This window comes from Schistocerca gregaria, chromosome 3, assembly GCF_023897955.1.
Source record: "Schistocerca gregaria isolate iqSchGreg1 chromosome 3, iqSchGreg1.2, whole genome shotgun sequence".
Lineage (NCBI taxonomy): Eukaryota > Metazoa > Arthropoda > Insecta > Orthoptera > Acrididae > Schistocerca > Schistocerca gregaria.
The window spans coordinates 545,741,514-545,763,891 of NC_064922.1; the positions used below are offsets into that span (position 1 = coordinate 545,741,514).

General features: G+C 42.6%; 1 pseudogene; it reads right to left on the reverse strand.

The window, feature by feature from the left end:
* Positions 1–5,048: 5,048 nt before the first annotated feature.
* LOC126356617 (5S ribosomal RNA) lies at positions 5,049–5,166 on the reverse strand (annotated as a pseudogene).
* Positions 5,167–22,378: the final 17,212 nt, after the last annotated feature.

Genomic DNA, 22,378 nt, shown 5'->3' on the forward strand with positions numbered 1-22,378 from the left:
GACTGTCTCGCACCTGTGAGCGTTCAGGTAGTGAGAGCACTGCCATTTTCAGGAAAATTAAGATGGTTCCCAGATTGGAAATGCGAGCAACTCCGTGCGCTTGATTTCTTCTGTGTGTTCAGGGCTACTGCATGCATTTCTTGCACTTTCAAAGCTATCTAAAGATCGAAACCAAGCTTGGGGTGAAACAGGCACACAGATTGCACTTATTTTTATTTCTGTCTGAGATAACGGATAATATCATTCGTACAACTAAACTATAGTAAATTGTAAGCAGGACCAGACCTCCGGTTCCAGTCCAAGATTTGGGTAGTTCATCTTGGTTATCAGGCCAGGTCCATGAGTGGGTATCCGTTTCCTAAAACTCCCAATATGGAGCCCCTCTGTTGATAGTATTTAGCTGGAAAGGACAAAGTTTGTTCCATAAGAGCCCGGACACCTCTCAGAACTAGACAGTGAAAGAACTGCAAAGAAATGTTGACAATAACGCCAGGCGCACATTGGGACGCACGTTAGGATTGTGCAGCTTGCAGCACGTATCATTGTTATGTAAATTGAAGTTTGAGAGAAGAGAAAGGAAAGAAAAGGAACTATTGATGTCAACTGCATCAGGGCTTCATGCCCAATCACCAGCGATGAGTGAAAATGTGAACCAGACCGGGATTCGATCCAGAGGTCTCCTGCTTTCTACGCAGTTGCGTTAATAACTGCACTATTCGGACGCAGTGTTTATCGTAATTCCGAGGACTACATCGGCAAACCACCCGGTCGACCCACACACCAACCTAGCGCCACCTATCAGCAGTCGCCGCCCACATCCTCCATGCTTGCTACTTTGAGATTCCTGCAAGAGGTCAAACGTGATCGTGCATACATGCTGAAGATGGTGGATACATTGCCCATAGAGGCGAATCAGTTACGTGAATTATATTCATATAACATATAATTCTACATCTACATCTACATTTATACTCCGCAAGCTACCTAACGTTGTGTGGCGGAGGGCACTTTACGCGCCACTGTCATTACCTCATGGTTCGCGGGGAGAAAGACTACCGGAAAGCCTCAGTGCGCGCTCCAATATCTCTAATTTTACATTCGTGATCTCCTCGAGAGGTGTAATTAGGGGGAAGCAATATATTCGAAACCTGGACAGCAAGCTACACAGCGATGTAAAACGCCCCTCTTGCAGAGTCTACCACTTGAGTTTGCTAAACATCTCCGTAACGCAATCACGCTTGCCAAATAACCCTGTGACGAGACGCGCCGCTCTTCTTTGGATCTTCTTATCTTCTCCGTCAACCTGACCTGGTACGGATCCCACACTGAAGAGCAATACTCAAGTATAGGTCGAACGAGTGTTTTGTAAGCCACCTCCTTTGTTGATGGACTACATTTTCTAAGGACTCTCCCAATGAATCTCAACCTCGCAACCGCCTTACCAACAATTAATTTTGTATGATCACTCCACTTCAGATCGTTCCGTAGGCATACTCCCAGGTATTTTACAGAAGTAACTGCTACCAGTGTTTGTTGTGCTATCACATAACCATACAATAAAGGATCCTTCTTTCTATGTATTCGCAATACATTACATTTGTCTATGTTAAGGGTAAGTTGCCAACCACTGCACCAAGTGACTATCCGCTGCAGATCTTCCTGCATTTCGGTGCAATTTTATAATGCTGCAACTTCTCTGTATACTACAGCATCATCCGCGAAAAGCCGCATGGAACTACCGACTCTATCTACATATTGTGAAAAGCAATGGTCCCATAACATTCCCCTGTGGCAAGCCAGAGGTTACTTTAACGTCTGTAGACGTCTCTCTATTGGGAACAACATGTTGTGTTGTGTTTGCGAAAAACTCTTCACTCCAACCCCACAGCTGGTATGATGTTCCGTAGGCTCTCACTTTGTTTATCAGGCGGCAGTGCGGAACTGTATCGGACGCCTTCCAGAAGTCAAGGACAATGGCATCTACTTGGGAGCCTGTATCTGATATTTTCTGGGTCTCGTGGACAAATGAAGCGAGTTGAGTCTCACACGATACCTATTTTCGGAATCCGTGTTGATTCCTACAGAGTAGATTCTGGATTTCCAGAAATTTCATGATACGCGAGCAAAAAACACGTTCTAAAATTTTACAAAAGATCAATGTCAGAGATATAGGCCTATAGTTTTGCGTATCTGCTCGATAACCCTTCTTGAAAACTGGAACTACCTGTGCTCTTTTCCAATCATTTGGAACCTTCCGTTCCTCTAGAGACTTGCGGTACACGGCTGTTAGAAGGGGGGCAAGTTCTTTCACGTACTCTGTGTAGAATCGAATTGGTATCCCGTCAGGTCCAGTGGACTTTCCTCTGTTGAGTGATTTCAGTTGCTTTTCTATTCCTTGGACACTTATTTCGATGTCGGCCATTTTTTCGTTCCTGCTCCGATTTAGAGAAGGAATTGCAGTGCGGTCTTCCTCTGTGAAACAGCTTCCGAAAGAGGTGTTTAGTATTTCAGCTTTACGCGTGTCATCCTCTGTTTCAATGCCATTATCATCCCAAAGTGTCTGGATGTGCTGTTTCGATCCACTTACTGATTTGATGTAAGACCAGAACTTCCTAGCATTTTCTGTCAAGTCGGTACATAGAATTTTACTTTCGAATTCACTGAATGCTTCACGCGTAGCCCTCCTTACGCTAACTTTGACATCGTTTAGCTTCTATTTGTCTGAGAGGTTTTGGCTGTGATTAAATTTGCAGTGAAGCTGTCTTTCCTTTCACAGTAGTTTCTTAACTTTGTTGTTGAATCACGATGGGTTTTTCCCGTCCCTCACAGTTTTATTCGGCACGTACCTGTCTAAAACGCATTTTACGATTGCCTTGAGCTTTTTCCATAAACACTCAACTTTGTCAGTTTCGGAACAGAAATTTACGTTTTGATCTGTTAGGTAGTCTGAAATCTGCCTCCTATTACTCTTGCTAAACAGATAAACCTTCCTCTCTTTTTTTTATATTCCTATTTACTTCCATATTCGGGATGCTTCAACGGCCTTATAATCACTGATTCCCTGTTCTGCGCTTACAGAGTCGAAAAGCTCGGGTCTGTTTTTTATCAGGAGGTCCAAGACGTTATCTCCACGAGTCGGTTCTCTGTTTAAATGCTCAAGGTAATTTTCGGATAGTGCACTCAGTATATTGTCACTTCATGTTCTGTCCCTACCATCCGTCCTAAACATCTGAATGACCCAGTCTATACTTGGTAAATCGAAATCTCCACCTAAGACTATAAGATACTAAGGAAATGTATGTGAAATATATTCCAGATTTTCTCTCAGCTGTTCTGCCGCTAATGCTGCTGAGTCGAGAGGTCGGTAAAAGGAGCCAATTATTAACCTAGCTCGGTTGTTGAGTATAACCTCCAACCATAATAATTCACAGGAACTATCCACTTCTATTTCACTACAGGATATACTACTACTAACAGCGACAAACACGCCACCACTGGTTGCACGCCATCTATGCTTTCTAAACACCATCTCTGCCTTTGTAAAAATGCCTGCCGAAATTATCTCTGGCTTCAGCCAATGGTTCCTTTCTATGCTATGTTGCGTGTTGACGGTTAAGGCAGGACACAACATTAATGCGACTGCTTCCGCCAGCGCAATGCAGTCTTTGTTTACTGCGTTTACTGCACACGCATGTCGTAGTTTGCATTGGAAATGAAGGAACAGGCTGCAGGGTTACAGAAGAAGTTCCAGCGTATTTGGGTTTGTATGACATCAAATATTGCGACCAAATAAAAATCAAATTAAGAAATAATATTGTACAAATATCGACGGTACCTGGTCGGGTTGACGGTATGTGCGCATCGGAAGAGAATTTATTTCCAAAGAAAAACGTAAATATTCATTGTGACCTACGGGCTGCTGATGGGCGCGTCCATTTTGGTCTGTGAGGCTGTTAGCCATACATTGTGGTCATGAGATGAAGATAATTTTTTGTCGGAATTCTACCGGATGGACTTAGCCCATGTTGTGTTACTGACGTGACTTTGGCCGGATGGTGCTGTTGGAGGCGGACGCGAGATATGCAGTTGAGCAGCCCACATCCTCAATAGTAGTTGACAATCACCACCACCAAGGGCGGTTAGTTACCAGTAACACTTCAGGTGACGCTATGAAACTGATGGCACATAAGCATAGGTAAGTAGTAGGTAAGTTTGTATGATGAAATATGTGAAGAACTGAGTGTTTAAGTCGGCACGCAAGTTCTCTTCGTCTGTTGTTATACGAGGGTTGGAACTTCAATAGAGCCAACTATTTATTTACAGCTCGCACAAAATAGATACGTGTTTCAAAGTTTTACTGACCTTCAAAGTAGTCACCAGCATTGTGTATAACCCGTTTCCAGCGATGTGGAAGTCTTAGGATACTCTTAGGAGTGCCAATTGTGATGACAGTTCGAGCGGCACGGTCTATTGCCCGACGAATTTGTAGCAGTTCTGAATTGAATGCCGTGAAGTGTTTCCCTCAGTTTAGAATTCGAGTTGAACTTACGAGGGCTTAAGTCAGGGGAGTGCAGTAGGTGGTATACTTAGCAGTCCCATCAGTGAAACAAATCTGTAACAGCTTGGACTGTACGTGCTTGAGCATTGACCTGCAAAATGATGGTCAGGTCCTGCAGAAAGTGTCATCACTTCTGTCTCTATGCTGTTCATTTTTGGAACACAACCTACGACCAATAAAACACGAATAAAGAAGCACATTCTACTCATGGAACACTTCCGTAACGAGCAGGCTGTTCGAAGTAAAGCCGAAATTGATCAAAACTGGTTAGAAAGCTACGTCTATTAATACTAAAACTAAACTAAACTTCGTCCGAACATGCCAGTAAGGTCTAACGGTACCGACCGGCCGCCGTGTCATCCTCAGCCCACTGGCGCCACTGTATACGGATATGGAGGGGCAAGTGGTCAGCACACCGCTCTCCCGGAGCCGCTACTTCTCAATCAAGTAGCTACTCAGTTTGCCTCACAATTGCTGAGTGCACTCCGCTAGCCAACAGCACTCGGCAGACCGGATGGTCACCCATCCAAGTGCTAGCCCAGCTCGACAGTGCTTAACTTCGGTGATCTGTCGGGAACCCGTGTTACCACTGCGGCAAGGCCGTTGGCTCTGTTAATACTAAATTTAATTTAATCCCTTAGTTCTGCCATTATTTCAAACAAGACGAACTGTCATGTAATTGTTTAGGTTTAGACACTATAAAAACAAAAATACGAAAGATACAACTAGTTAGGCTTGCAGTGAGACAAGTTCCTTTTCTTGTATCTTCCGTCTACTATACGAAAATTACAAACAAATACGACGCATATATTCACCATTGTGTCAAAACTCAAAAGGCAACGTAGCTTTATCAGTTTGTTCCCCTTTCTTACGACTGTTTTATCAGTAAATAAGCAGCTGTTTACACGTCCTTAGCGCTCATCGCCATATTACGATTCTAAAGTGCTGGATTCAGTGACAGCAATGATACTGTATACGGTGTTGCTATTCTAGTAACGTATGCCTGTGCTGCTCTTTAGCTGGGATCACAACTGCGATATCTTTGATGCTGACGCTTCGTTGCCTCGTTGATCGCTGGTTGGACCATATACATCTATGCTGATTTCCATAAATCATATGGAGCGACTCGAGAACCTCATGATACCGGAACGTTTGCTCTGAAGAGTCGAACTGTCAAAACACACTAAAACGCGACAGGACGCAACCGACCGCTGCTCGTGAGAAACATCACTCAATATCAACGTTTGGCATCTGGCTTACATACACTTTATTGTGCAGCTCACCCACTCATCAGTACTTCCCAATATCAAACAGTACTTAACACTCGGCCCATAGATACAGTACCAATTATGACTGTATCTAATCATATAATACAGTTTATTATACCAACGACAGTAGTTCACTGTTCTTGTCATGTCAGCATGACATAGCTCATAGTCTCTTTTAGAATGTGAATTACTCTTGCATACCTAGTTCTGTTCACTAAAGAATAATTTATGTCGTAGCTGAATTACTCAAGTTTACCACTGGCTGTCTGTAAGACGTTCGGAGACTCTAGTATATTCAAAATATATTGTGTCGTCTTCTGTGATGAGTCTTCCCCAACCACTTCTCTTCCCAAAGTCTTCTTCCTTCTGCTTCTTCCTCCTCTTGTGATCTTCTCCTCTTGGGAATTCGCCTTTATCTCTATACTGCTGCTTATTAAAAGCCACAAAATAAGTATATCGGGAATACAAACGTCGCGTTATCTCTCAGTGCCACTATCTTTCTCTTATATCTACAACAAACCACACTGAGCAGAACTCTTTCTTCTTCTCTTATCGAAATCGGTTCTCTTCTGAATAAAACTGCCAAGCTTTGTGCATAATATTATTTCAGCTTAGTCCTTGGCTGAACTCCCTACTCTGCCCTTCAACTCTCTCTCTCTCTCTCTCTCTCTCTCTCTCTCTCTCTCTCTCTCTCTCTCTCTCTGCGTTATTAACATTAAGCACTGATATTAATTCTCGTAACGCGCCGAGGTGTAGAATTGCAATGAAATGTTAAGGACTTATAAACTACACAGATATACATTACACAACGTTATCACAACACTAAAAGTATGTAATGTAAACAAAATTAATACAAAAATAAAGAAAATAAAATAAAAAACAATTTAGAGGCACACACAAAACCTGGGTTACCACGTTAAGCGAATTATTATGTTTTTTTTTAATAGGTGTATTTTGCCTTTACTTTTGGCCTATTTGGATGTTACGGTACTCAGTCTTGCTACAACGATCCCTGAATCACTTCAGATGCTTATTCTCCGTTTGTTTAAAGCTATAATGATACATTTATACAATAGCTGTGCTTGATTTCTTTCACTACCTGGAACTTGTATGATGTCTGCTCTGATTCTTACACTAAAACTCGTTTACAGCATGGTTAAATGTGTCTTGTACACTTTTTCGCAACCAGATGTTTTCATCTGCGTATGCAAGACGTGGCTGTATGAATATAAAAGGTAGTGGACGTAATCTTAAATCTCTCACGTCTGTAATGCATCATGTGCATTTCGGATGGAGCCAATTCTCATCGACTGCAATAAGAAACAGCACCAAATTCAAGGAAAACAAGTTTGTTTTTTCTACAATACGCAGATCTCTGAGAAACTTTAGCAGTGTTTTTCTTTTTTTTCCGTCAAAGTATAGAAGGAAGGGAGATTAGTGTTTAACGTACCTGCGATAACGATGTCATTAGATATGGATCACAAGCTCGGATTAGGGTCAGATGGAGAATGAAATATGTGGTATGCTTTCAAAACAACCATCGCGGCTTTTGCCGTAAGCGGTATAGGGGCATCACGGGAAACCTAAAACTGGATTGGTGGACGGGGATTTGAACAGTCGTCCTGCCGTTCCTCCCTTAAGTTGGTCCAGATTGCTAAGCACTGCGTCTCATTGCTCATTCTTTTCCACCAATGCGAGACGTTGTGCCACATCTGGCTGTTAACTTATTTTTAATGCAAATTTATGCTGTTTAAATTTAAATCCTTGTATTGTCATGAGTAAAGGGAATTACGGTACCTCACTTTATGCATGTAGACGAATTAGATTTTTCAGTGACCTTCGTAAGAATGCAACAGTTTTTGTAGCCTTTTCCATCTGAAACGCTGTCTGCTCGTCAGTGGACGTTTGTGTATATGTTTCAGTACTCCGTAAGCTTCCGTCTCACTATGAACTCCCGTAGAGCGCTCCTTCTCTTGATATCGATACATGGAAGCGGTTAATTCTGGAGCGTCACGTCAGTGTGCTCATGCGCAATGTTATCGACAGTCGGCCCACTTTTCCCCAAAAGCCGCTGAATCTCATGAAACTGACTGCGACCCAAATGCAAGTACTTATTGAACAGTTTCCAGAAAACTGGAGCGTCAAAGCCAATTCTCCGTGACACTTCCCCTTTCATGTCAAACTTTTCCATTCTGATTTATTCCGTTTTGAAGTGTCGTATAAAAACAAAATTTCCTCGTAAGAGACCGACTCTGAACAATTTCTCTGACTGCTTCAGAGAAAATACTCCGCGATATTGGTTAACGAACTGACTCCTAATGCGAGCTCCTGCTCTGTCGTGTTGATTTTCCTGCGCTGCGCTACCTTGCACAAACAAGCGCAAAGCCTAAAGAGGTAAGTTCTAACACCTACAGAATATAGTCAGTTATCTTCATATTGTATGGGAAGACACGGGTACTCGATCCTTCTGAAGTTGCCGGACGATATACAGAGGTGTGGCCGTTTTTGTCGACCGCCCGTCTGTCTGTTGCTTGCACGACCTGCCCTTCCAACACCGGAGAAGTTTCGCAGTGCTAGCAGCTACCCTTACCGCCACCTTGGCTTCAAGAACTTGCAGATAGTCTACCAGTTTCTGTAATCGTACATGATCCCACTTTATCAGCTAATGGCAGCGGCGTATTTTGGAACATGACCGACTCATAACGGGAGATTTTACAAATAATTAAAATACGACCCATAATCTCGTACACAGTAAATGTATATAATATGTATGAGAAGATGAAGACAAGAACCTTAACGAACACCTTGCACATTGACATTACAGAATGCTTACGAAGGCAGTTAAACAAAACTTGTACTCAGTACAGAAAGATGGTCAGCATCAGTTGTAATGTCATCTGTTTTTCTTTTATTTTTTTTATTGCTCTGCAAACCTAGATTTTAACTGACAGTACACCTCTCAGTACAGAAAGATGGACAGCATCGGTTGTAATATCATCTGTGTTTCTTTTTTTTATTGCACTGAAAACCTAGATTTTAACTGATAGTACACCTCTCAGTATAGAAAGATGGTCAGCATCGGTTGTAATGTCATGTGTATTTTTTTTTATGTTATTGCACTGCAAACCCAGATTTCAACTGACAGTGCACCTATCATCAGTGCATTATAAGTACTCATATAAACTGAACGTAATTATAACGACACATACTCCAGTCCAAATTAGGATGTACAAGCATTAATTGGACTAATGCTTGTACATGTCCAAGTTACACTGTGGTATGTGTCGTTTTAATTACGTTCAGTCTACGTGGCTACTTATAAGGCACTGATGATAGCTGAGCTGTCTGTTGAAATCCCGAACTCCAACGCAATAAAAAAAGGCACTTGACTTTACGATCGATGTTGACCTTCTTTCTGCCCTGGATTGCGTCACAGTTGTGGGACACAATCATTGCCATGTAATCGAACACGATGAATAAACTTTTATCCTCAGAACAACGTATCTTTAGAGTCAATAAGATAGTAGATTCATCAATAAATTCATTGATAAACATGTCTAATACTATTTTGGTAATGTAATGATAATGACTACCTATGTCAGACCGAGCGAGGTGGCTCAGTGTTAGCACACTGGACAAACATTCGGGAGGACGACAGTTCTAACCCGCGTCCGGACATTGGGATTTAGGTTTTCTGTGATTTCCTTAAATCGCTCCAAGCAAATGCCGGTATGGATCCTTTGAAAGGGCACGGCCGATTCCCTTCCCCAAACTTGACGCGATCCAAGCTTGCGCTCCGTCTCTTCTGACCACGATGTCAACCCCTGTCTTCCTTCCCTCCTTGTATTTGACAAGTGCTTACAAGAAGCAATGATAAACCAGTGCAAAGCAGCAGAGATTTTTAGTGGCATGGATTGGAAAATTTTTCCGGAAGTACTTTGCGCCAGATACCTAGGCACAGATCATGCAGTTCTCATAAATAAAATTTCGGTGGTCAGCTTGAGATCACTGACGTACTTATTTATTTATTTATTTATTTATTTATGCATTTATTTTACCTGGCAAGATTAGGGCCTTCAGGCCCTCTCTTACACCTAACCAGGCATACTCAGATTGAACGAGTTACAGTTTCTACATAACATTAAGGACATATAACGTATTATGCAGTATTGATGTTAAAGAAAAAAATAGAGATTATAACAGTAGTACAATGATAATTATAACAATAAAAAATAATTATAACAATCAAGAATAATAATGATAATAATAATAATAATAATAGTGACTATGTATATGAAAGTAAACATGCTTTTCTTGTGTGAATGTCAGTCCCATTGTTAGTTGGGAATTTTCTCGTTATGTTCTTGCAGCTTGTGAGTTATTCTCATCGAGCAGAGACATAAGACGATAGAATGGGGTGAAAGAGATATATAAGAGGTAGGTAGGTTAGAGGAAGAGAAATAGAATGGTAAAATTCGAAGCTGTGATAGAGAGGAGAAAGAAAGAGATGGGAGGGGCACAACAATGGTGGCTATACCGTCCCTAATATGTAAGTTTTGAGTTCCCTCTTGAATGTTGAGTCGTGCTGGATGAGACGCAGATCACAGGGGAGCGCGTTCCATAGTGGTATGGCCGAGATGGAGAATGACACGGAGAAAGATTTTGTGTTATGTAAAGGTACAGCCAAGATGCTAGACGTATCCGATCTGGTATTGCGATTTGTGGAATGACACACGACTGTAGTTCGATGAGGCCTCGTGACATCGACATCTATCCTCGTAGAAGATGCCATCACTGTCGGGAAAGACATCAAGCATGAAAGGATGCATGTGGTCCACAATAATGTTCACGTTGCCAGAAGGAATGATTCAGAATACAAAACAATCAAAATAGCCTTCTGGGAACTTAATAGCGAGGGCGGGAACATTAGGAGTGCAATGGGAATTGCACTGTGAAACGCAGACAAGAGAGCATGTAAATGGAAAGTGTACACTGAAGGTCTTGGGGAGGGTATGGACTTCTCTGATGACGTGACATAAGAAGAAACGGGAGTCGAAATGGAAAACATTGGGGATCCGTGTTAGAGTCAGCGTCTAACAGGACTCGGTAAGACTTTCCATCAAAGATGGCAGAGGAGTTGGTTAACACTCATTCGGAATTTCTAAAGACATGGCCTCGAGCGGTTATCGAAAAACTTTTCAGGCTGGTGTGTCGAAGCTACGAGACTGGCGACGTACTATAGCAGTTTCGGAAGAACATCTACACCATTCCGATGACAAAAGTGCAGATAAGTGAGAAAAAAAATCAGCTTAACAGGTTATGCATCAAAGCTGCTGATAAGAATGATACAGAGAAGGATGGAAAAGAAAATTGAGATATGTTAAATGAAGTTCAGTTTGGCTTTGGGAAAGGTAAAGTCACCAAAGACGCAGTTCTGTTGACAAAGGAAGAAATACCTAATAGGACTTTCAAAGGATTTATGTACTATAAAAAGCATTCGACGATATAAAATAATACAAGATGTCCGAAATTCCGACTAATATAGAAGTAAGCTTTAGGGAAATATTGGTAATATATAATATGCTGTAACCAAGAGAGAAAAATGAGAATGGGACCCCAAAAACGAAGTGCATGTTTCAAAGTGGTGTAACACAGGGATGCAGCGTCTTCCTCTACTGTTCAACTTGTTCATCTAAGAAGCGATAAAGGAAATAAAGTATAGGTTGAAGAGAGAGATTAAAGTTTAATGCGAAAGGATAACAGAGATAAAATCATTAATGGCAATGCTATCTTCAGTGAAAGTGAAGTAGAATCACAGGAACTTGAGGAAGAAATTTCCTAGGATATACGTTTTGAGCTCAGCACCGTGTGTCAGTGAGACATGGACTGTGGGAAAGTCGTACCATAACAGAACCGAAGCATTTGAGACGTGGTGCTAGAGAGGAATGTAGAAAATTAGGTGGAATAGTAAGGTAAGGAATGAGGTGATGCTCCGCAGAATCGTCAAGCAAAGGAATATCTTTAAATCATTGACACAAAGAAGACACAAGATAATAGGACATCTGTTAAAACATCAAGACATAACTACCATGGTGCTATAGGGACCTGCAGAAGGCCAAAACTTTCTGGGAAAACAGAGATTGGAATACAATCATAGAATAACTAAAGACGTAAGTCGCAAGTGAAGTGCCACGAAGGGGTTGGCACAGAAGAGGAATTCGTGTCATACCCCATCAGACGTGTCAGAATGCTGATGACTCACCATAAAAATGTTCACAGCTGTCATGATGCTTTGGATTACTGCAACAGGTCGCATGCAAGGCCAATTGTATGTCCCCGATATGATGACACCACTCTCAAGATGTGGGTCACTATCGCTGTGTATATTTCAAGCACTGTTCGTCGGGATGACTGCGTATCCGAACGTAACCAACAAATTAATAATTCATTTGACCAGACGACAACTTTCCATTGATTCACGGTCGAGTCACGAGAGTCCTGAAATCGTAGCTGACGATGTCGTTGAGTCAACACGGGAACAAGTAAACGTCGTCTGCTCTGAGCCCTATCTTTTACGATGTGATCTGAACGATGTGTTCCGAGAAACGTGTGCCGGCACCAGTATTTTACTGTGTCGTAAGATCTGTCACTGATCGCGGCTTATCCTGTTCTTCACAGCAGGCAACTCTCCCATACCCACGTTCTGTGATGAGGCAAGCGAGTCGAAAACTAGGTTGGCTATTTGTGGTTTCACCATGCTTCTATTATTTTCCACAGAAACTCAGTAACAGCAAGCGAGAAAACGACTAGATTCGATATCTTCGAGATTCCCGTTGCCATGAGCCTAGCTTTAACAATTTGTCGCCCGTCAAAGTCGTTCATGTCAATGTATCTCTCCATCTGCCGCCCGTATTATCGCTAGACGCTTCCTTTATCATTTTACATTCCTTTGTCCACAGACACGCCCACCCACCCACTCACACACACACATACACGCACGCAAGCACGCGCGCGCACACACACACACACACACAAACATACAAACAAGCACACACACACACACACACACACACACACACACACACACACACACACACAGTCAAAGAATGATGCGTTCGCCACACCACAGTTGTATTCAGCATCATAACTGCAAATGTTGCTCATACGAAATCATTTTCTTTTAATTCTTCACATTTTTCCTGCGGCCATTTCGCACTTCCCTGCACATCCAATATATTTAATTACTGACATATTGTTTCCTGAATATCTTTATACTTCCTTCTTCCATTTATCAGTTGAAATTTTTCTCCTGTTACCCAAGATTTCTTTGCTGTTATCCCAAGGTTTCTTTGGTGTTACCCTCCTTGTGCCGATGGTTATCTGTCCAACATGTCCATTCCTCTTTAGCTTAACTGCTTAATGTGGTATTCATTTTCACAATATTTGCAGCCTCAGAGAACTTCAAGAACACATCTTCATTCGTTACAACTTTCGTATTTCATTTCTTTGGGCATTGGTTTTTCCTGAGTATTCTCTTACACGTCAGCCTACTCTTCAAATGGTTTATATGGCTGTAAGCACTATGGTACTTAACATCTGAGGTCATCAGTCCCCTAGACTTAGAACTACTTAAACCTAACTAACCTAAGGACATCACACACATCCATGTCAGAGGCAGGATTCGAACCTGTGACCGTAGCAGCGCTCGGCCTCGCCTACTCTTTCTCATTAGCAAATTATGATCTGAGTCTGTAGCTGCCCCTATGTACATCTTCCAGTCCAGTATCTCATTTCCGAATCTTTGCTGGACCACGATGTAATCTAACTGAAATTTCCCGCACCTTCCGGCCTTTCCCAAGTTTACTTCCTCCTTTTGTGATTCTTGAACAGAGTATTCACTAACTGATATTTGTACAGAACTCAATTAGTCTTTCTCGTCTCTCGTTCATATAACCAAAGACATACTGTCCCATAATCCTTTCTTCTTCTCGTAGCACCACAACCGTATTCAAATTCCCCATGACCATTACGGTTTCATCTCTTTTTACGTATTACATTCAATATTCTCATATATTTTCTCTCTATCTTCGTCTTCTGCTGCCAACGTCGGCCTGTATACCTGCACTATTGCCGACCAAGCGGTTCTAGGCGCTTCAGTCCGGATCCGTGCTGCTGCTGCGGTCGCAGGTTCGAATCCTGCCTCGGGCATGGAAGTGTCTGATGTCCTTAGGTTAGTTAGGTTTAAGTAGTTCTATGTCTAGGGGACTGAAGACCTCATCTGTTAAGTCCCGTAGTGCTTACAGCCATTTGAACCATTTTTTGAACTGTCTTTCCGTTGAAACGTAAATGAGGAATGCAGCGTTCCATCAACACATGCCTCCTTAGTGAAACAAATTTGTTTGAAGGTTTCACGCCCAAGACTGAGGTAAAATATATTAGTAGTCGAAGGAAACTTTAGCTTGCTGAATGACGCTATCCAATACATACTTGACGACGTGTAATACAAAGTCGATGTTTTGTCATGTAGAACTATACAGTTTCCGTGAAGCACACGATCCTGAAGGCAAAGTACCGTATTGAGGAAAAGCTTTAGAAGCCACGGACGACAGGTCGACTTCTGTATTTTCTGCAGAGTCACGCCGTCGTATTTTTTAATGCTCGACTACAATCGATGAAGTTAGAAGCATTTTCTTGTGATACAGAGCATTGGACTCGTTTCTGGGAAGAGTTCCAATCCTGTGTTGATGCATACTCGCGCCTATAAGCTGTCATCAAACAGGTATTTTTTAGAGGCTGCCTGGAGGGAAACCCAAAGATTGGATCAAGGCATAGCCAGAACTGGAGCTGCTTATGACCTAAGTAGGGAAATTTTACGTTCACTTTATGGTGTTACAGACAGAATTTTCTAGGCGCGTCGTGACTGTCTGTCAGATGTCAGTTGTATAACATTCGGCTCCCCAGAATCTCTTAACATTTATCGAATGTAATAAAAGCATTCAAGCATTGCAGACAGCAGGGGAGGATGGGAATGCTTATGGTCGAGTTTAAGTTCCAAAGATACTTCGCGCTTTTTTGGAAAACATATGTCGACGCTGGATGATTCATACTTATCGAGGTACAATGTCACAAACGAACATTCTGAAACTAATGGAACCGTTGTTGGAAGAGGTAGATAGGTCAATGACGGCGAAGAAGATTCATGGGGAAGCTTGCAGACTATCTAACATTGTACTGTCTACAATAGCCTTCAACGTTCGACCTAAGTCAGGTCACAGCGTGATCGCTGGGCACAAGATTGTGGGATGGTGAATGATGTTCAGGACCGCCTCAAGAACTGTAGACACAGCAGTAGGTGATTTTTCTGCCTCATTTAGGGTCACACATTGAAAAACTGTAGAAAGAACGGAAAAACATTTTTTAGTTGTTGAATGATGCAACCAGCCACAAATACTTTTAGAATGTTTTATTTTACTGGCATAAACGTTTTCGAGCTACCAATCCAATCTTTCGATGGCTAACATTTTTCATTACATAGATGTTTTGGTTAACAGAATGTCGTCTGCTCCACGCTGCACAAGAATATTTGAATGTTTAGTGCCACTTTACCACTTTATCAGCTGTTTCGTTAATAAAAATACGCTAACGGGCTTGCATTATAAAAGTTGTATTCACTTTTATACATTCCAATAGATGACGGTTCGTTTCTTTTGAGGTCCGTGCGGTTTTCTAGCACGATATATATGTTCTTCAATTCGGAATTTGATTGCGGTAATTACATGTCTGTTATTTTAAACTGAAAAATATATTTTATTTAAAATAATCTCCATTTCTATTTTTGCATTTCTCACGCCCAAAAAAAAGTTATTCTTTTGAAGCGAACCACGCAGCGAGCCATTTTCGTGCATTTTCATACGAATTGCAGCGTTGTTCAGTGACAGCGTGTCCCAGTGACGCGAAGAGATGACAATCGGACGGGGCCAACTCTGAAGAATGGGTCACATGCCCTAGTACTTCCCAACTGAAAGCCTCGATCGTTTCCCTGACCCGTTTTGCTGGGTGTGATGGGGCGTTGTCATGGAGTAATGTAACTCTGTGTTGCCTTTTTCCATATTACATTCGTTTTCCGCTTAATGCTAGATTTAAATCGATCATTTGCTGTTGGTTGCTATCAGTGTTAACGGTTTCACCAGCGTTTAGCAGCTCATAATACTTAGATGACATGGGTCTGATTCCTCCAAACAAAGAGCATTGTCTTCTTTCCAAAGCAATTTGGCCTTGCGGTGCATGTCGATGGTTTGCCTGGATTCACCAATGATTTACAACGCTTTGGATTCTCAAAATATATCCATTTTTTATTACCTCTCATTATTCGATGGAGAAACGATTTTCTTTTGTATGTGGCGAGCAGTGTTTCACAAGTGGTCTTTCGATTTGCTTACTGTCTTTCACTTTGTTCACGCGGGACCCATTTTCCCACCCCCTTATCCCACAGCTTTCAACCGAAGAGAAACGGCTTTCGGGGTCACATTCCTCTGAGTCACATTCCTTTTGAGTTTGAGTGTCATCTTCATCCAATGAGGCCTGCAATTTGTTGTCTTAGAACTTTTTCGGTGGTTTCCCGCGCTCGTCATTTCTCACATCAAAATCACCACTTTTGAATTTTTTGAACCACTCAGAACACTGTGATTTCTCAAGAGCATACTCGGCTAAAGCTTCGACAAGCATTCGATGCGATTCTGCAGCAGTTTTCTTCAAATGATAACAGAAAACCAATCCTGTCCACAAATCGTAGTTCGTAGGCACAAAACTCGATATGTTTACGGGTTTGAAACATATACCGATGTATGGAACTTGCGCTGCTGTGTGTTGACATTCGTCGTCAGCCGCTATGGGAAGCAGATGTCGCTGTAGATTCGGTCTCAGGCCCTACGCTGACGGCTAGCACCACCTATAGGGAAATTCCGGTTTCATGCTTCTCCACCTGGTATTTTTATTAATGAAGCAGCTGATAAAGTGGCACTTAATACTCAAACATTCTTGTGCAGTGTGGATCAGACGACATGCTGTTAACCAAAACATCTCTGTAAGGATAAATCTTAGACACCTGAAGATGGGGATGGTAGTCTGAAACCATTTATGGCAGTAAAATAAAACATTCAAGAAGTATTTAAGGCTGGTTGCGTCATTCACCAGCTATAATTAATGGCCGCGGAGTTCACAAGATCCAACACCGATAAAAAAATGACTTTTTCTCTTTTGCAAGAAAAGCCATCAGAAGTCAGTCTGTTGCAGCGCGGAGCATTTTACTACAGCGGTTAGTTATGACGAACACAGTTCATTCGGCAGTATGAATAGTGGTTGTTTAGCATTTATTTATCTCCAGGAGGCATGTAACGTGGCAGACATTAATTCATACTGGAATCTACTACGAGTCACGGCCCACTTATTTACAAGGTGAATTTTCACAGTCAGTATACAGCGTAAGAACATACGGCAGCAGTTCGACGTCACTGAATCAAGGCTGCACAGCAACAGTGCTGTTCGCAAATAATGAAGGCGCCGAAAGAAAACATGCTACTATGCAATGGATCGAAAATAAAGAGTCTCAAGTCCGTTTTGAATGAGGACTTACTGAATCTAGGTGGTCTTCTGTAATGTGCCAAATAAACGCAGAACTATATCCACGTATCCGACGAACCTTGCAGAACTAGCACTCCTGAAAGAAAGGATATTGCGGAAACATGGCTTAGCCACAGCCTGGGGGATGTTTCCAGAATGAGATTTTCAGCCATGTCTCTGCAATATCCTTTCTTTCAGGAGTGCTAGTTATGCAAGGTTCGCAGGAGAGCTTCTGTAAAGTTTGGAAGGTAGGAGACGAGGCACTGGCAGAAGTAAAGCTGTGAGTACCGGGCGTGAGTCGTGCTTCGGTAGCTCAGATGGTAGAGCACTTGCCCGCGAAAAGCAAAGGTCCCGAGTTCGAGTCTCGGTCGGGCACACAGTTTTAATCTGCCAGGAAGTTTCATAGCAGCGCACACTCCGCTGCAGAGTGAAAATCTCTTTCTACTATAATGATTTTTCTGACAGACGCGGCGTTCCACACCCCATCGGCAGGTTCCACGCAGCCAATAAAGAGGTACTGGAACTACTGACAGTCATCTCTGTTGATCTGACACGCCAACAACTATCTTAGCAAGGTGTTGGTTGAAAGTTTATAGATCCACGTGCGGCTTGGTGGTGAGATGGTAGAAGGGCTGCAGGCTGTGCTCGTGAATACTGAAGCCACCCTCGATTCGATCTCGATCTCTCAAACTGAAAATAAAGTGTTCACTTCAGACGCTGCTCCGTGGAGGAGAGGCTCCGACATTGCCGACAAGATCGTAACCGTCTGTAATAATACTTGACGAGAGAGTTCGGAATTCCTCAGAGCCGCGAGGGGTAGCCGCACGTTCTGAGGCGCCTTCTCACGGTCTGCCTGGCTCCCCCTCGGGCATGTGTGTGTGTGTGTTGTCCTTATCGTAAGTTAGCTTAAGTTCGATTAAGTAGTGCATATATTTAGGGACCGATGACCTCGGCAGTTTGGCCCCATAAGACCTTACCACAAATTTCCAAACTTTCCAGACCCTCAGAAAACAGCAGGAGTCGGAAGTTTTCTGGAAGCATTGAAGTAAGATGTATCTCAAGGTCTTGCGCAACTGCCACAAATTCAAACTCCCAAATGGAAGATTAGTGAGCATCTGAGTAGGTGATGTCATTGTTCTGCAAGAAGTTATGCCACGGCATATGTAGAACAATGCAAGAGCGGAAAAGACGAAAAAAGGCAGAGATGGAGTCTGACGCATTGCCAGCCTTGTTAACGCGATGGAAGTCATATCACTATCCCTGTTCAGTAGGTCGTAACTTTAGAGGTAGACGAGGGTGGAGGGATGTAGGGAATCGCTAAACGGTGTTTCTGAATGGCACTACACCTTTGCTTTCGTAATGAAAGACGTAATGCAACTTCCAGGAGACAGTTCTCTGTAAGTGAAGTTATGTGTTACTTGATGATAAACTCATTTTCTGCTTGTTCCTACATATGCTTACTGTCAACGGTTACGCAACAGCATTCAGATTTACCTGAGTTGTACTAAAAATGCGCAAATATGCGATAAACTGCAAGAAGATATTTGTCGGAAGACTGTTAACTTGTTTGCACCCGTACAAAGAGATGTCACGGGTTTTTTGATTCGAAAACTCGTCAACGAGAGTGAACGGCAAACACAACAAAACCAGTGATAGTAGCCATTATTCATTTTCCTATAACCCAGTGTGCATTCAATCTTAACCTGTGTGGGATAACTATTTCGCCTATTTCACTTCCGATACCGATAATGCAAAAAATGTTCATCTTAGACATCGAAAAAGCCGAAGACTATGAATGGCGTTTTCGTCTCTTGTTCAAAAGTTAATTAAATCCACCAATCATATCTTTTCTGATTAAATGTAAGTCGTATATAGCATTAAAAAACACCCACTCTGAAACACCCATCAAATTTGCACTCTTGTCCCAAGGATCCGTCCTATAATCACCACGCCGTGCGGGGTGGCCGAGCGGTTCTAGGCGCTACAATCTGGAACCGCGGGACCGGTACGGTCGCAGGTTCGAATCCTGCCTCGGGCTAGATTAGTTAGGTTTAAGTAGTTATAAGTTCTAGAGGACTGATGACCTCAGAAGTTAAGGCCCATAGTGCTCAGAGCCACTTGAACGATTATGATCACTACTTTATGTTATACACATACTCGAAACCCCACCATTTCCTCCCTGTTATCTATTCCAATATGCTGACAACGCCGCCTTCGTTGGACCCCACGCAGACCTTCAGTCATCCTAACGCCCCATTCCGCTCCATCTGAACATCTACTCTTGGTGTTGAAGGGGGTCGTCTTAAATTAAACCCTAAATGCGTGGTAGAGCATGTGTGCTCAAGCTGCTTTTGCTGTAGCTAGTGACCGGAAAATATACTAGCGTTAAATCTCACCACTGCACACAGAGGACAACACCAGCGTCGCAAAGCACACCTTGAAAATACACCAGGTTATCCTTGTCGTACGTAACCAAAAAAGCTATAGACCAGTTGACCTTCGAATTAGTTTAACCAACTGAATGATATTACCACTTTGGGAGGACCCCTATGGAAGAACTAAGTCGTTTTGCGATTAACTCCGTTACTTACATTGCACAGCCAGACATACGAAAAGCGAACTACTCAGATTAACGATCGCACTGCTGCAGCTTGCAAATGCTCACCTTTTCTCTAAGAGAGCAGAATGCTGCAATCAATAACCGATGACCAGCAGCTTACGTCTCTGTTGGTCAGCGTCTGCACCACCAACATCGTGAAAAATATCTTCCTCCTGTGCAACTCCCCACCACTTAAAAAGTCATAGGTTATGGGGTCGAATCTAGACCACTGTCAATGTGACGGCTTACAATGGCCATAAAAAGTTTTGAAAAACTATCGAAAAGACGAGGAACTCTACCCCCTCCCTGCCCCATGCTGTCTACATCTTGCACAACTTCCTTGATAAAGATGGTACCAGACCGAAACCGTGTTATCCCCCACTGGCCACTTCGTCCATAGTGAACCGATGCAATCCCATTTGCTCAATTCATATTTTGGAGTGAAAAACAAGAGGAGCTGGCCCAACGCTTTTACCGGCGATGAGGCACAAATCATAAAGATGCAAACACAGAGTGCCCTGGTTATCGTACCACTTATCTCCAGAAGGTGGTGGGACAGACACCAACGCACTAGAGGCAGCAGTGTGGCGCATTGAGAAGGGTGCTGATGTTACACCATCCACAAGAGGGACGCGGCAAGGCAGGAGTACGCAAAATGCAACAAGGAATAACAATATTAATGTGCTTATAGTAAACTGCAGGAGCGTCTATAGAAAGGTCCCAGAACTGCTCTCATTAATAAACGGTCACAACGCCCATATAGTACTAGGAACAGAAACTTGGCTGAAACCAGACCTAAACAGTAATGAAATCCTAAACTCGGATTGGAATGTATACCGCAGAGATAGGCTGGACAGTGAAGGGGGAGGCGTGTTTATAGCGATAAGAAGTGCAATAGTATCGAAGGAAATTGACGGAGATTCGAATTGTGAAATGATTTGGGTGAAGGTCACGGTTAAAGCAGGCTCAGACATGGTAATTGGATGTCTCTATAGGCCCCCGGGCTCAGCAGCTGATGTGGCTCAGCACCTGAAGAATAATTTGGAAAATATTTCGAGTAGATTTCCCCACCATGTTATAGTTCTGGGAGGAAATTTTAATTTGCCGGATATAGACTGGGAGACTCAAACGTTCATAACGGGTGGCAGGGACAAAGAATCCAGTGAAATATTTTTAAGTGCTTTATCTGAAAACTACCTTGAGCAGTTAAACAGAAAACCGACTCGTGGCGATAACATATTAGACCTTCTGGTGACAAACAGACCCGGACTATTTGAATCAGTTAATGCAGAACAGGGAATCAGCGATCATAAAGCGGTTACTGCATCGATGATTTCAGCCGTAAATAGAAATATTAAAAAGGGTAGGAAGATTTTTCTGTTTAGCAAAAGTGACAAAAAGCTGATTTCAGAGTACTTGGTGGCTCAACACAAAAGTTTTGTCTCAAGTACAGACAGTGTTGAGGATCAGTGGACAAAGTTCAAAACCATGGTACAATATGCGTTAGATGAGTATGTGCCAAGCAAGATCGTAAGAGATGGGAAAGAGCCACCGTGGTACAACAACCGAGTTAGAAAACTGCTGCGGAAGCAAAGGGAACTTCACAGCAAACAAAATTAGCGAAATGCAGTGTGAGGAGGGCTATGCGAGGGTGTTAAAGAATTCGAAAGTAAAGTTCTATGTACTGACTTGGCAGAAAATCCTAAGAAATTTTGGTCCTATGTCAAAGCGGTAGGTGGATCAAAACAAAATGTCCAGACACTCTGTGACCAAAATGGTACTGAAACAGAGGATGACAGACTAAAGGCCGAATTACTAAATGTCTTCTTCCAAAGCTGTTTCACAGAGGAAGACTGCACTGTGCTCCCTTCTCTAGATTGTCGCACAGTTGACAAAATGGTAGATATCGAAGTAGACGACAGAGGGATAGAGAAACAATTAAAATCGCTCAAAAGAGGAAAGGCCGCTGGTCCTGATGGAATACCAGTTCGATTTTACACAGAGTACGCGAAGGAACTTGCCCCCCTTCTTGCAGCGGTGTACCGTAGGTCTCTAGAAGAGCGAAGCGTTCCAAAGGATTGGAAAAGGGCACAGGTCATCCCCGTTTTCAAGAAGGGACGTCGAACAGATGTGCAGAACTATAGACCTATATCTCTAACGTCGATCAGTTGTAGAATTTTGGAACACGTATTATGTTCGAGTATAATGTCTTTCTGGAGACTAGAAATCTACTCTGTAGGAATCAGCATGGGTTTCGTGTGAAACCCAGCTCGCGCTATTCGTTCACGAGACTCAGAGGGCCTTAGACACGGGTTCACAGGTAGATGCCGTGTT